Source organism: Schistocerca piceifrons, chromosome 2, assembly GCF_021461385.2.
Source record: "Schistocerca piceifrons isolate TAMUIC-IGC-003096 chromosome 2, iqSchPice1.1, whole genome shotgun sequence".
Classification (NCBI taxonomy): Eukaryota; Metazoa; Arthropoda; class Insecta; order Orthoptera; family Acrididae; genus Schistocerca; species Schistocerca piceifrons.
The window spans coordinates 259,282,556-259,297,892 of NC_060139.1; positions in this window are offsets into that span (position 1 = coordinate 259,282,556).

Genomic DNA, 15,337 nt, shown 5'->3' on the forward strand with positions numbered 1-15,337 from the left:
TTTCATTTTTCAAAATTAATTATGGGTTGTGGGATATTATGAAAAATTTCACATAATTACAAAATTCGATTACATAGTTTTCATGAATGTTAATTACATATCAACTTTTGTAACAGAAACATTTTTTATATATCATTCTTTCAAAGACATTCCCCTCCTACTCTAATATGCCAAATTAGCTTTTGAGGTGTGTTTTACCTCTTAAAAAGGTAAATTGGGCACAAACAAAACCAAATATGTATTGCATTGTTTCGCCTCATGTACATACCCGCTAAGTTTCATCAACATTGTTTATTGATGCCTGGGAATGTTCCCTTGTCAGAAGTGTCGATCAGTATTAAAAAGACTGTACCCAGTAGCAGTCTCTGAAAAACAGACTTAGTCAAGAGAAAATCAATAAGGTTTTAAATTGTTCATGGTTCTTATTCACCCAGAACAATGTATTGCAGATTCTACTATTGATTACAACCATTCTTTGATTGTACATTCAATTCCATTATATTTAGAGCCTAAGATGAACCCGATATATCATGCAATATAAGTCTACTGCACACCAGGAGTTAGATAAGTATAACAGCCACTTCAAGGATATGCAAACTGGGCATATTTTAATGTCAGCCAATGATAAAGCTGACATCACAGTTCATACGAGGTATAATATAAAGACAATGAAAGAATGAGAAAGCAGAAGTCCCAAGAAAATATTCCAGAAGGATACGGAAATTTCAGAACTGCAGTTCTTAACGAGTGATATAAAGCTAAAGCATTATAAAAATGCAACATCATAAAATTTTGTGGTTCTGAGACTATGTTTGCATACTGTGCAAACTATGTCATAACAATAACAATGGAGACAATCTAATCAGTGAGCTAAAAATTACAATTAATTTAATCAATTATGGATTTATACTGTCCTTATCAATATATGTTCAGCCATTCAAAGGTGCATGGTTAGCCACAAAATTAGTTGTGGTATTAAATAAAGCGGTAGAAGGAATATTATGTTAATGTACATTTCTGTATGCAGATGTAATACCTGAATACAAACAGCAGAAGCTAAGAGTCATCGACAGACACACACGACAGAGGAGATCTGCTAGTTTTTAAAATAAATGCTTTGTTGAATTAGAGTATATGCACACACATGTGCAAGCACACATGGACATTCACACACCCATGCCCATACAACATGCCAGCTGGACACAAAAAGTCTTCCTTTCTGCCAGAACTTTCCTTGCTATTTTTATACCTGAATATGAGCACTCCATGCTTGCAACATATGGAAAATGAACTGACATAAATTATCGTGGGAAATGCTTCATAACATGAACGTAATATTGTGTAATGGTCATAGTATACTACTCTCAAAGTTCACTGAGGATTACTCTGCTAATGACTAACAGTAGTACAACTGGGAAACCATGCTGAATGTCAATATCTCTGAATTAACAAACTCTTCAAGAATCACAATATGGATTACAGTTTCCAAAATCCTGATGTTCAACACATTTTCAAATTCATGTTTATGTCAGCCTTTTTACATTCCATTAGCTTCTGTTACAGATGTTAATAAGTATATAATCTTCCTCTGTCTCACATACAGGTAATTATCATTTCATTAGGTAAAGGCTTGAGGCACCACAAATACTAAAATACTGACAGTAATTAACTTGAGAAGTTTCATTTTAAAACTACAGCTGATGGAAATCAATCAAATGATGGCAAGTATCTCTACAGCATAGTGACAATATATTGCTGGGATCTTGAAAATTTGTATACATCTCAGACCTTGAGTGGTGCTCTTGATGCAGCCTCTTCTTTCAGTACACTCAAGAATCAGTTCTGACTGAACTCATACAATGCTTTTTCAATGTAAAATATATTTATATCAAAATAAAGCTCTTGACTGTTAATAGTTTAATTATGTGGAATTTACGTGACACTTGAAAAATCCATGATTTTAGATGTAGCTTAATTACTTCCATCTGTAATATATGCTTGAATGGTTTTTTTCACTTACATAATCTTGTTAAAAAGTGAACCATTTTGTGACTTCTGAGGCCTCTTCTTCCAGGTGACACTATACAACACAGCTTGCTTCAAGAAGAAATATCTGAAACAAATGTAAAACAACTGGTGAACTTCCAAAATTGGAATAAAGTATTAAAAATGAAGCCAGGCAATCAATAAGATATGGAATAAATATAGACAGAAGATAGGTGGCACACATGGAGACATCATACAGTCTCAAGAATTTGAACTTTCATTCTTTTTCCTGCAATAATGAACGAACACACATCCAAAATTTCAGAAACTTAACAGGAAATGTGTAACTGCATACTGTCACCACACCGCTGAGACAGATAATACTTTTTGGGTGTTGAAGGAAGCAACTGGTACAAATAAATGATGACACTATAAATGATGACACTATAAATTCCTCACACTTATGAAGAAGTTGTGGTTCAGCACACATTAACATTGTAAAAGGTGCAGGGGTCATTGTCAAACAGCCCAAACACTGAACTTTAGTTTTATTGCTTGTATTTCTTGGGTGAATAAACTGTACTGCACAACTGAACCATTTGCCTATTCATGATGTCTCTTTTTCACACATCACATCGTCCCTCTCACAGCAGCTGTCATGACAAATTGAGCTGTAGGTTGAGGAACACTGCAGTTGATGGAACAGCCTCAGCGACAATATTCCCAAACTCTATTGACTTCATGGTGGGAGGCAGGAGGGGGCAGATGGAAGAGAATTTTATCATCTTGGGTGAAGCGAATGAGATTCATATGAAAAACGAGAGAGGAGAAAAAGTAATTTTTATTGTATGTACTTATTCACATACCTCACAAGACATATTAGTTTAACAGCTGACCACAGGATAACCATCTATGCTATCAGCACCATCAACTGTATTTCAGAGACTGCACGTTATGCACTTTCTCTTTCAGTACATCGAGATGCTCTTCTTTCATATCCGTTTCCTTTATAAGAGCTTTACCTTGACTTGGCAGTATATTAAATTTCACAGAATAAGATTAGGAGAAACAGCTGGTAAGGGTCTGGAACAACTTTTTTTTCCTCTATCATTATCACTTCTCTTTTCTGTCTTCTCTTCCCCTTCACCAATGAGCCTGCGTGAAGGTGGCCTCGTGTGAATAGGATGGATGACACAAATCCCACAATTGTGGTTGCTTGGTGAAGAAACCAGTGACAGAACTGCTTCCAGTGTTTAAAGACTGTCACTAGTAAGTGCTACAAATGGTGTAAGTGGTGAGGGTAGTAATGATTGTTCTGCAGAATGTCTCACAGGGTCATCTGTCTTACTCTGTACTGGCGGGCCAACTACCTGGTACTGACATGGCGGTCACCTTCCACAGTGTTAATCACATTTATCTTCAAGTTTGGTGTTCAAATTATTCGGGTACATCCTTCGTGATGCCCTGCTTCCTGAAATGACTGTATCTCAGACAGTCGGAGAAACACTGTTGCAAACATTGAATACTGTGGTTATGTTGAATACCCCAACATTAAATTTCTGATTCAACATCCATGTGAAGCATACCTTCCCTCAATTCACAATACTAATTACGCAAATGTCATTTCCTTACGAACATTAAGTTTTTCATGAAAATATTCATTTCAGAGGGAAATACAAAAGTCAAAGAAGATTTTCCTCAAGCCACATCTACACAACACCTCTTTTCTCAAGTACAAGCAAGTATGGACAGGTGAACAGCGAAATAGGCATCAAAACTAGCCACACACATAGAATGAACACATCTTCACTATTGTCTGCACATACTGCCCAAGTGCATTTGCCATGTGCATTTGCACTTCAGTACATGCTGTGTTTATTGTTGTAAAAAAAAAGAGAGACAAGAAGAAGCCATGAACATGTCATGGGGTGAAACACAGACACCAGTCTTTCTCAGTGAATTTCTTCGATTAAATCTTACTGACAGGCAAGTGACATCATCATCTTGAAGCAATGTTTAGCACACTTCTTACTTGCTTCTGCAGGGAAAGATGAACTGTAGGAAAATTGGCTACACAGCATCCAAGCAACATTTTAACACTCAGCTGATAAACTACAAGATTTCATTGCGTTACAGTGGCATAAAATCAAGTCAAATTTTTAATATTACATAATATGCCTCATAAAATCAAAGACTGTGACATAGGTGACTTGTCAATTTTAAGACTAACATAGAGACTAATCAAATAATCTAAGGTGACAACACATTGTATTACTTTACACAGTTATCATTTTTAAAAATAAATCTACGGTTGAAATACACAGGGTGATTTTTTACTCAATGTACGAACTCTAGGGGCTGATCGATGGGAGGATACAGAACAAAAAAGGTCTAATGCACTTGTGTCTGGAAGTGCAAGATTTACACACTAGAGACCATTTATTCAATCATACTTTATTACAGAGACTGCAGTCTAATATGCGCTGTACCGTGCAGCCACAGTTACACTACGCATGGTTTCCTCCTAGAGGGTGGTACTGTTCCTCACACTTCATGCCCTAGTGCGCTCTCCTGCCATAGTAACAGGTAATGTTGTGTTTGATTCATTTCTCTTGCTGACTCGCCTTGTAGTGAATGTGATACAGCGTCGTGCACAATGGCTCCGTATTTGAATCGAGAGCTTGCCGTCATGGCGTTTACCTGCGGAAACACAAATGACAATGGGCGGCAGGCAGCAAGGTTTTTATCAGGAGACCAATCCCCGCTGACAACAATCACAGTATTCAATGTTTGCAACAGTGTTTCTCCGACTGTCTGAGATACAGTCATTTCAGGAAGCAGGGAATCACGAAGGATGTACCCGAATCATTTGAACACCAGACTTGAAGATAAATGTGATTAACACTGTGGAAGGTGACCGCCATGTCAGTACCAGGTAGTTGGCCCGCCAGTACAGAGTAAGCCAGATGACCCTGTGAGACATTCTGCAGAACAATCATTACTACCCTCACCACTTACACCATTTGTAGCACTTACTAGTGACAGTCTTTAAACACTGGAAGCAGTTCTGTCACTGGTTTCTTCACCAAGCAACCACAATTGTGGGATTTGTGTCATCCATCCTACTCACACGAGGCCACCTTCACGCAGAGTGGTATCTCCCAACTTTCATAACAACCATCTGCGGGACAGTAGGTAGAACCCCCATGGTATGACGACAGTGAATCAGCAAATCATCAGCATTGGTGCAGCCGGAATGTGTGGGACAGGATAACTGGGATCAGTCCTGTTACACAATGGTGCTCCAACCCAATTCACCATTAACATCTAGACGCATCTCAATCATGTCTTCCCTTGTCAATGGATCGAACAGGTGAGACAGAACACGCTATGGTGCGTACAAGCATGAGCTGAGGCACATGGAAACCATTTTCAACACAAACTGTAATTGTGGCTGCATGGTACAGTATGTATTACACCGCAGTCTCTGTAACACTGTATGACTGAATGAATGGTCTCTAGCATGCAAACCATGCATTACCGGATGTAAGTTCACTAGATGTTTTTTGTTCTATATCCTCTCTTTGACCAATTCCTTACATTCTGCTCATCGTTCTGGTTGCCAGCCTTTAAAAAACATACAGTAAACATTGTGTTTCATCAACTCTAACATTCTCAACATCTGCCCTTAAAATATGCATGTTTTCAATAAATGTATGTCATAAGTCTCAATCTTTTGGTGGATCTCATAGCTAACACTTAATATTTTGCAAATAAGAAGTTATGGTAATTGTTTCACAATAGCATTTCTAAATTTCTCAAACTCCGACTTTTGCAGAGCTTTGGTAAGTATGTCTGCCAGTTGTTGTTCTGTACTACATATTGTATCTCAAACAAGCCTTCCCCATGTTGCTTCTCTGTATTACTCATTAGTGGAGGTTCACAGTTATATGTTTTCTTCGTCTAACTAAATGTCCTTATTCGATCATTTTTATACCACTTTGATTGTCCACAAGTAGAATGGTCTTCACTCCTCTTTTGGTTACCTCTTGTAGTAGATTTTTGATGCATTTTATTTCCTTGGTACACTCTGCTGCAGAAATGTATTCTGCTTCAGTTGATGATGTAGTTATTACACTCCGTTTTTTGAAAAACCAACTACTGGGAACACAGTTCATGTCTCTTTATGCATTGTTTATAGCCATCATCTCAATACAGATTTAGATTAATAGAATCATATTCTTCTTCTTCTACTACTACTACTCCCTTTTCATAGGAGAGTCCATAATTCTTGGAATCTTGTATGTATGTCTACTACTACTTCCCTTTCATAGGAGAGTCCCTAATTCTTGGAATCTTGTAAGTATGTCAGAGAGCTCTTGAAATTGTGGTAGTCCATTTTCTTTGGGTCTTCAGCGAGATTGCTCTCTCAACAAACAATGAATCCTGGATCTGGTTTGCTTTTACATGACAAATACAAAAGACTTCCTATGGCTTCATGATATGGATCTTCCTGATTTTCTTTACTTTTCTTCTCCCTGAAGCGAAAGACGTCTTCATGGCCTTGCTGTCAGCCACAATGAAGTTTTCCAGTACAATCTTCACATACTATCCTTAATGAACAAATATCCCATTCTCTGTCCTCATTGTCTCCATACATAAACATATCTGGATTTTCTTTTCAAAATATTTCTTAAGGTTGTTCAGTATGTTTTAAGTTTCCTCGAATTCTTTTCCTATTATGATGTAATCAACATGAATAGCCATGTACATTTCTTCAGTTACGTAAATCAAACAACGGAAAATCCAGGATGGAATATACGAAGGTGGTTTCAAAAGTTCTCTGTATGGAATAAACAAAAAATTCCTTACCTCACTGATTTTTTTTTCCCAATGTAGTCTCCTTGTAGATTAATGCACTTGGACCAACAATGTTCCTGTGCCTTGATCCCACCTCAAAAATGAGCTTCCTCCAGGCCTGCAAAATAGCTGTCTAATCCTGCTATCAATTCTTCGTTTGAAGTGAATCTTCATCCACCAAGAAAAATGTTCAGTTTTGGGAAGAGTTGTAAGTCTGACGGAGCCATATCAGATCAATAAGGCAGGTGTGGCAACAATTCAACCTTAGTTCATGTAATTTTGCCATGGCAACAGCACATTTAAGCAGGTGCAATTGATCCAGCGTCAAGAGTCGTGACACCCATCTTGCAGATTATTTTTTCATTTTTAATTCTTCAGTTAAAATGTGGTATACCCTTCCACATGACATGTGGCAAGCGTGAGCAATTTCACGCACTTTAAATCGGCGATTCTTCATGACCATTTTGTGCACTTTTGCAATGATTTCTGGAGTAGCGACACCTCTAGGTCGACCACTGCGTGGATCATCATGTAAGCTCTCCTCACCAAATTTAAATTCATTTGTCCACTTGGAAACAGTTGAATATGAAGGAGCAGAGACCCCAGTGTATTCTGGAAATTGGCATGAATGTCCTTTGCTTTCATACCTTTCTTTCCTTAGTACTTAATCACTGAAACACCCTGAAGAAGGTCATCTGCAATAGGGACCAAAACACTGGTAGTGTCATATATATTGACAACATTCTGCGAACTTTTCAAACCATCCTCATAACAATATTACGAGAAGGAAAGTTGCTACTCACCATACAGCAGAGATGCTGAGTCGCAAATAGGCACAACAAAAAGACACTCACAATCATAGCTTTCGGCCATTAAGGTGTGTGTGTGTGGGAGGGGGGGGGGGGGGGGGGGGTGACGAAGGCTTTAACGGTCGAAAGCTATAATTGAGAGTGTCTTTTTGTTGAGCCTATCTGTGACTCACCATCTCCGCTATATCTTCAGTTACACATTTGAATATGCACCAATCTGAATAGGTTATTTTCGTATGTTTAACATATGGTTCAGATTGTTGTTATTCTGATTTATTATAACATTTAAATAGCATTTTCAGTCAATATTCTCACAAAACTCTGTTAATTTTATTTATTTATTTATTTAAAGCTTTAAACTGATTAAATTTCAAGATTTGGTCATGTGATCGAAAACACTCCTGCTGGCTAAAGCTCTAACGACGTCACAGGCTAGGAGTAAGATGAAGCTATACGTGTGTTATAAGTGTATTAGCCGAAGTTTCTAGTGTTTTTCTGTACCTTTGCTGCGAATAGTTTAGGTATTTAGTGGTGGCAAGTACATTTATAACTTTTAAGTAACAATGGAAAGGAATTTTTGATAGCTTACAGTGGAAACTTTCTGAAAGTCGATGTTTTTATGGTCACCCAGTTTTTCTAAAAAACCTCACGATTTCTACGTTACTTAAATAAGAAATGTGAAAATTGCATCACATAGCAAATGGAACACAAGTATTGTGACACAGCAATAAGTCACAGAATTGCCCTAAAACTGAGGGATTCTGCAACAGGTTTATTTGAGCAGACTAGGCTGAAAAGGTTTTCCAGGGTAACTTGTGGAAGCCTGCACAATAAAAACACAGTGGAAACTTTTTCATTCTGAAGATACTTCTGATTGTTAATTGCCGTGGAAGTTGCCAGAAATACTACTGTTTTTGAGGTATCTCTTTTTGCAATTTTTACAACACTTATGGGGAACTGCGGAGCACCGTCATGTTAGCCTTAACCAACGTTACATATTGCTTGCAGTTTTTCAATTCCTCCAGGTCATTAATTTAAACACCTGGAAAATTATGTCTTATAAAATATTCGGTTTGTGTGGCAGAATTTTAAATCTGTTGCTCTACTGCACACTTCACTGCTGCTGAAGCACTGTGGTTTGAAAGTGCTCAAGCAATTTCCATTTCAGCATAATGCTGTGTCTTATTACATTTTCTTGTAGGTTCCTAACAGTGTTCAAATTTTCTCTTTGTCAAAATCATATAGCTTTACAACTGGCTCAATAGAGACAGTTGGAAGTAGCAAACTGTTGTCTTCAGTGACTTATTTGGGAAGAATAATGTGGTCAGAAATTGTTAAGAGGTTTCTCAGTCTTCACAATAAGAGCTACACAAGACATGAAATACGGTTTCTTACACTATCCTTGTGATTCACTCAAATTGATTAGGGGTTAAAGAAAGATAAAGTAAACTTAAGAAGGCAGCAGTATAAAAAAGGAACTTGGTCCAAATAAGGATCAAGTTTGCAAACATTGCAGTAGAAGTACAGCACGCCACCTATTCGCTACAAGCAACAGCATGTTCATTTGGAGTGTTTATTCACATCAAGCTGATCCTCGCACAAATAAACACACGTAGTGACCATCATCTCATTTGGATTTCTACGAGCAAGTTGCAACCATGCTTTATGCATATTTTTGGAACTTCCAAAAACAATTTTTCAGGAGCCTTTACAGATGTGTTTATATAACGTGGTACTGCACACCATTTGTAACCCATTTTCCAAAATGTAAATTGCAAAACAAGATATCACTGTGAATGAGCTTGACGACAGTAAGAGCAGCATGCTAGCCAGTGACATTACAGGAATCACAAGACGAAAACTGAGCTCAATAAGCATTTGTATACAGAAATAATTGTTTGAAATACCAGATGGTCACAAAGTGTAGGTATTCACCGACAGCCAGTGTGTCTGTAATTATCACATGGGATAAAAACTAAGCAGACATGCTAGTGTGTTATGTAGAACCAATTTATGCTGGGAAAAAATTAGTTCCAATTTTGGCCACCAAGTGCAAATATGGCACTGTACAATGTTTGTACGACGATATGGCAGCCACACTGTCATCTGACAAGCCTTAACGTGTGTGAACACTATGGCTATCGAGAAAAGATACCACTCACTGTTAGTGAGACTGTTTTATACGAATGGCAGAGTGAGTGAGTCAGAGAGTATTGGTGACTGACTGGTATGGGGAGAGGTTCAAAGTCGTTAAATGGTTAAAAGAAGGTGATAAATTCTGAATTTGGATGGATGGATTGATGGGGTTAAAGGCACCAAACTAGGAGGGCATTGGTCCCTTAATCCTTTTTGCGTCAAGCCGGGAAAAATCCCCAGAGAAGGACACAGAACACAATGTCCAATGACTCGACTGTATCCAAGAATCAAGAAAGCTAAGAGATAGAAACAAGAAAAATTGAGCAAGGGGTAGAAAGGTGGATGTGGGAAAGTTCTCCCACCCAGAAAACAAATTGAGACCTCTGGGACATGCTACGCGACTGGAGACACACACACACACACACACACACACACACACACACACAGCATTTGACAAGAAAACTACCAATATGGACAAAATAAAATCTCAGATAAAGAATATTGACGATGAGTCTATCTATCAACCGGCGAGTCTCTCAACCAACCGACGAGTCTCTCAACCAACCGACGAGTCTCTCAACCAACCGACGAGTCTCTCAACCAACCGACGAGTCTCTCAACCAACCGACGAGTCTCTCAACCAACCGACGAGTCTCTCAACCAACCGACGAGTCTCTCAACCAACCGACGAGTCTCTCAACCAACCGACGAGTCTCTCAACCAACCGACGAGTCTCTCAACCAACCGACGAGTCTCTCAACCAACCGACGAGTCTCTCAACCAACCGACGAGTCTCTCAACCAACCGACGAGTCTCTCAACCAACCGACGAGTCTCTCAACCAACAACAGGTGTAAAACAATAAGAAGATTAGAAAAGGTGGGAAGGGCGCGAGCCAGGTCGGACAACTGACCAAAAGCAGCCATGGGCCTCTTGAGTTGGAGCAGGTGATGAGGCACTCCTCCGATCCCTCAAGCAGCCAATGAGGTTAATGTGCTCAACATCACAGAGAGGAGTAAAAACCACTTTCACGGGTAAAACATAAAATCAAATCAGCTGCTTTGGTGTCATCCGCTAGCAGCAGAGGTAGCATGTCTGCAGATTTAAGGTTTTGCTGTAAGGTGACCAAATTAGGTCAGTGCAGCACGGTGTGGGCCACAGTGAGACAGACACCACACTGACAGTAGGCTGGATCCTCATGTCAGAGGATCTGTTTGTGGGTCAGCCAAGTGTGGCCAATGAGGAACCAAAAGAGGACAGTAAATTCCGTGCGAGAAGAATGAAGAAACGAAATGGTTCTCAGCTTATTCGGTGAAACAATGGCACACCAATCTACACTCTAAGCCTCCAACAACTGTCAGTGTAGAGTAACCAAAGGTCACGTTCCCTCATCTCCAAAGTCGCCCTCCTAGTAGCCAACTTGACCAACCAGTCAGCATGTTTATTTCCTGGGATCCTAATATGACCTGGGGTCCATACAAAGATGACAAACTGTCCAGCATGTCTGAGCTCATGTTGGTGACCCTGGATAATCACAACCAATGAGTGTTGAGGGTAGCACCAGTTGACAGCCTGAAGACTACTTAACAAGTCACTGGCAATTAAGAATAACTTGCCAGTGCAATAACAAAGGTGGCTGAGGGCTTGAGCAATGGCCACTAATTCTGTAGTGAAAAAACTGCATGCATTTGGCAGGGAGCGTTGTTCACTGCATCTCGCATGCATGTAAGCAAAACCAGTTCATCTGTCTACCACAGAGTCATCAGTATATACCACTTCTGAGTCTGGAAATGCACCAAGGACAGCCAGGAACAGCCAGCAAAAAACCAAAGGGTCTTATTGAGTCTTTTCATCCAAAGGAGAAATCAAGGTAGATCCAATGACAGAGTATACACTATGGGGGCATACACAATTTCTCCCTGGGAAGAGATGGCAGTTGGGAAAGATGCCAGTTCAGAGCTCAGACTCTGTGGCAAACTGCTATCATGATTCAGGACCTTGGCCTCTGTTGTGGGAAGTAGATCTCCTTACCAGGAAGAAGGACATGGTTAGTTCAAATGCAGCAGAGCAGTGACTGCTTACTGAACAGTTGGGCAGCAGTTGCCGGCATCTGATAAGTAGAGGAGGGATGCCAGCCTCCTCAAGTAGGATGTTCACAGGGTTGGTCCGACAGGCACCAGTTGCAAGTCAGACCCCACACTGGTTTATTGGGTAAAGCATCCACAATACTTAAGGCTCCCATAATCAAGATGTGACAGGATCAGAGCTTTGTAGAGTCACAAAAGTATAGAGTGGTCTGCACCCTAGTTGTGTTACTGAGATAATAAACAGCATTACGTTGTGACCAGCACCTCTGCTAAAGTTGGTGAGGATGGGGAAGTCATGTCAACTGGGCATCGAAGACCAGTCCCAAAAAACGAGGAGACTCCGCCACATTGAGCACTTAGACCTTGAGGGAGAGTTCTGGCTGGGGATGAACAGTATGACAGGGACAGAAGTGCACAACACTTCTTGGCGGCAGAAAATCCGAAGCAAAGGGTGAGAGCCCAGGACTGTGCCTTTTGCATGGCACCCTGCAAAAGACATTCTGCAACACTCACTGAAGAAGAGCAATGGTAGACGGAAAGGTCGTCAACATACGGGGAGGGTGACACTGTAGACCCCACAGCTGCAGCTAGACCTTTGATAACCACTACAAAAAGGGGGCACACTCACTACAGAGCCTTGTGGGACCCCATTCTCTTGCATATGGGGGGTATTGTGGAAAGCACCAACTTGAACCCGCAAAGTAAGGAGAGACAAGAAGTTCCAAACAGAAATTGGGAGTCTGCCCCGGAAATCCCACTGACAGAGAGTACCTAGGATTTGGTGATGCCATGTGATGTCATAAGCCCTAAATCAAAGAAAACATCGGTAAGATGCTGACACTTGGCAAAATCTGACAGAATAGCTGACTCCAGGCAGACTACATTTTCAGCAGTAGAACAGAACCAAATGACCCCAAGACTCAATGTACCAACACAGCTGTCGACTCACCATACATTCGAGCAACCTACAGAGAACATTAGTGAGGCTAATTGGGTAACAGCTGTCCACATCAAGGGGTCGTTTACCCCTTTCAGTACTGGGACAAACACACTTTCTTGCCACTGAGATGAGAACTCAACCTCGCTTCAGATGCGGTTGACACTGGTAAGGATGAGATGTTAGCAGGCTACTAATAAGTGTCTTATCATTTAGCTGTGGATTCAGGATGACCATGGAGCTTTGGCGGGATGAGGGTCTACAGGCTAGGGCACTGACAAACTCCCTCTCATTTAACAGGGCATTATAAGGTTCCCGGTGACAAGTAGTAAATGGTAAATGAAGTCACTATTCAACGACTGAGGACACAAAATACATGCTGGTAATTCTCAGACACAGAGGCCCAAGCATGATGAAAAGCAAAATGTTCAGCGAAAGTGTCTAGATCAGTGTAGACATCACCATTCACAACGATACCAGATACACTCACAGTGTACTTATGTCCTCCATAGAGGCATCATATCTCTATCTAAACCTGCAAAGGAGATGTACATGGTCCAATGGTAGCTACATACCGCACCCAGCAGTCTTGTTTCTGTCATTTTATGAGATGTCGGACTTGGGCATACAGTCATTTAAAAGAAATGAAATGCCCCACTGACAGATGCTGTTTTGGTGTAGGAGAGTCCACCTGAGGTCTCTAATGGCCACAGCAATTTCGGGGGTGCATTTAGGTACTGCCTTCTGACAGGGGGACCCCAAGGGAGAGGGATCGCCGAGTCAGCTGCCAATAGAATAGCTGCAGTTGTGCTCTGGACAACTGATAGCAGTTGTGAAAGTATCCCAATAAGCTTTGGAGAGAGTCCATCTGGGTGGACACCCAGGCAAATGATGCCAAGGGAGGGTCAAAATGATCGGAAAATGATCACTGTCACAGAGGTCATCATGGACTTTCCAATGGTTGGATGGGAGGAGACCTGGGCTGCAAATGGAACAGTCGATGTCTGAATAAGGCCCACATGCCACACTGAAGTGTGTGGGAACACCAGTATTTAAGAGGCAAAGATCAAGTCTGCAAGCAAGTTTTCGACAGCTTTACTGCGGCCTAGTTCGACCCCACAAACAGCTGCAATGACTGAAGCCACCCAATATTAGGACGGGTGGGGGAGCTGAGAAAACAGTGGAGACAACATGTTCTGGGACATTTCATAGGTAGCGAGATACATGTTACAGATTGTAAATTCCAGACATGACTTCACACCAACGGCCACAGCCTCCAAAGTCATGCTGAGTGGACCGTGTTTACTGTAGACAGAGTCCAGAATTTATGTGCAACCACCACCCAATGCTTGTTCACAAACAGTGCAATTTTTAAAATAGGCCCAATAGCTGTCAAGGTGTAGGGGTTGGCATTGCTGGAAACAAGTTTCCTGGAGGGCAATGAAAAAAACAGGAAACCGCACAAAACATATCTTAGCTCAAACAAGTGGCAGAAAAAACTGCTACAGTTCCACTGGAGGATCATGCTATCAGTATCCTATACGGGCATGATGGGACCAAGGACGCAGGTCATGCCTCAGTGCCACCTGCTGGCACTGGTTGTGAGGATACACCAATGATACACATTTACTCCGAACCAGGGTTAAAAAAAGTTTCAGTGACGTAAGCACTTTTTTCTATTTAATTCCGAGAACTTTTCAAACCACCCTTGTAAAAGAAAGTTATATCAGGCACTGATGCAAATTTTATTACTTAGTGGATGAATTCTTGCATGATGACGTGAAAATTTGAGCTGGATACAATGTGTTAACATATCTCAACAAACATCATTTTAGTGTTACATCAGTATTTACTAGTACACACACTGACAGAAAAAAAAATTGCGACACCAAGCAGGAGTCGTGCGACAAACGGAAGTTGGTAAGCATGTTTCTATATCTGAAAGATAATGTCTATTTTGCACCAGTCACACCATGAGGATGAGGATGCAAATCAGGTTTGCTTTAAATACGTGTATGTAATGGTTTTGAGTATTAGTTCCTTTGAGACTGGATGTAGTGAGTTGATATTTGTCATGAATGCCTTTAAGGTGACAAAGACGCCATTATCAACACCTCAAAGAGTCTGAAGTTTTGAAAATGGCTGACAGCAGCAACCGTAAATAAATTTTCAATATATAAAGTTTACAGCCAACTAGTTGTATAAGTTAAATGTTATAATCTTAACCAGGTTTCGATACCACTAGGAGTATCTCCTTCAGAAGGATGTCATCTATAATGAATTATTGGTGAATTTCTTCTGAAGAAGATGCCCTTGGTGGTATAATACATTACCCTTAGTGATATAATACATTATTGGTGACTTCCTACTGAAGAGGATGCCCTTAGTGGTATCAAAACCCAGTTAAGGCTTTTACATTAAACTTATGCAACTAGTTGGCTGGTCACCAAGTTCGAACGAGATCACCTAACGTGGTTATGAGAAGCTGGATCTTCCTTCTGCAAATATTGCAGAAAGACTTGT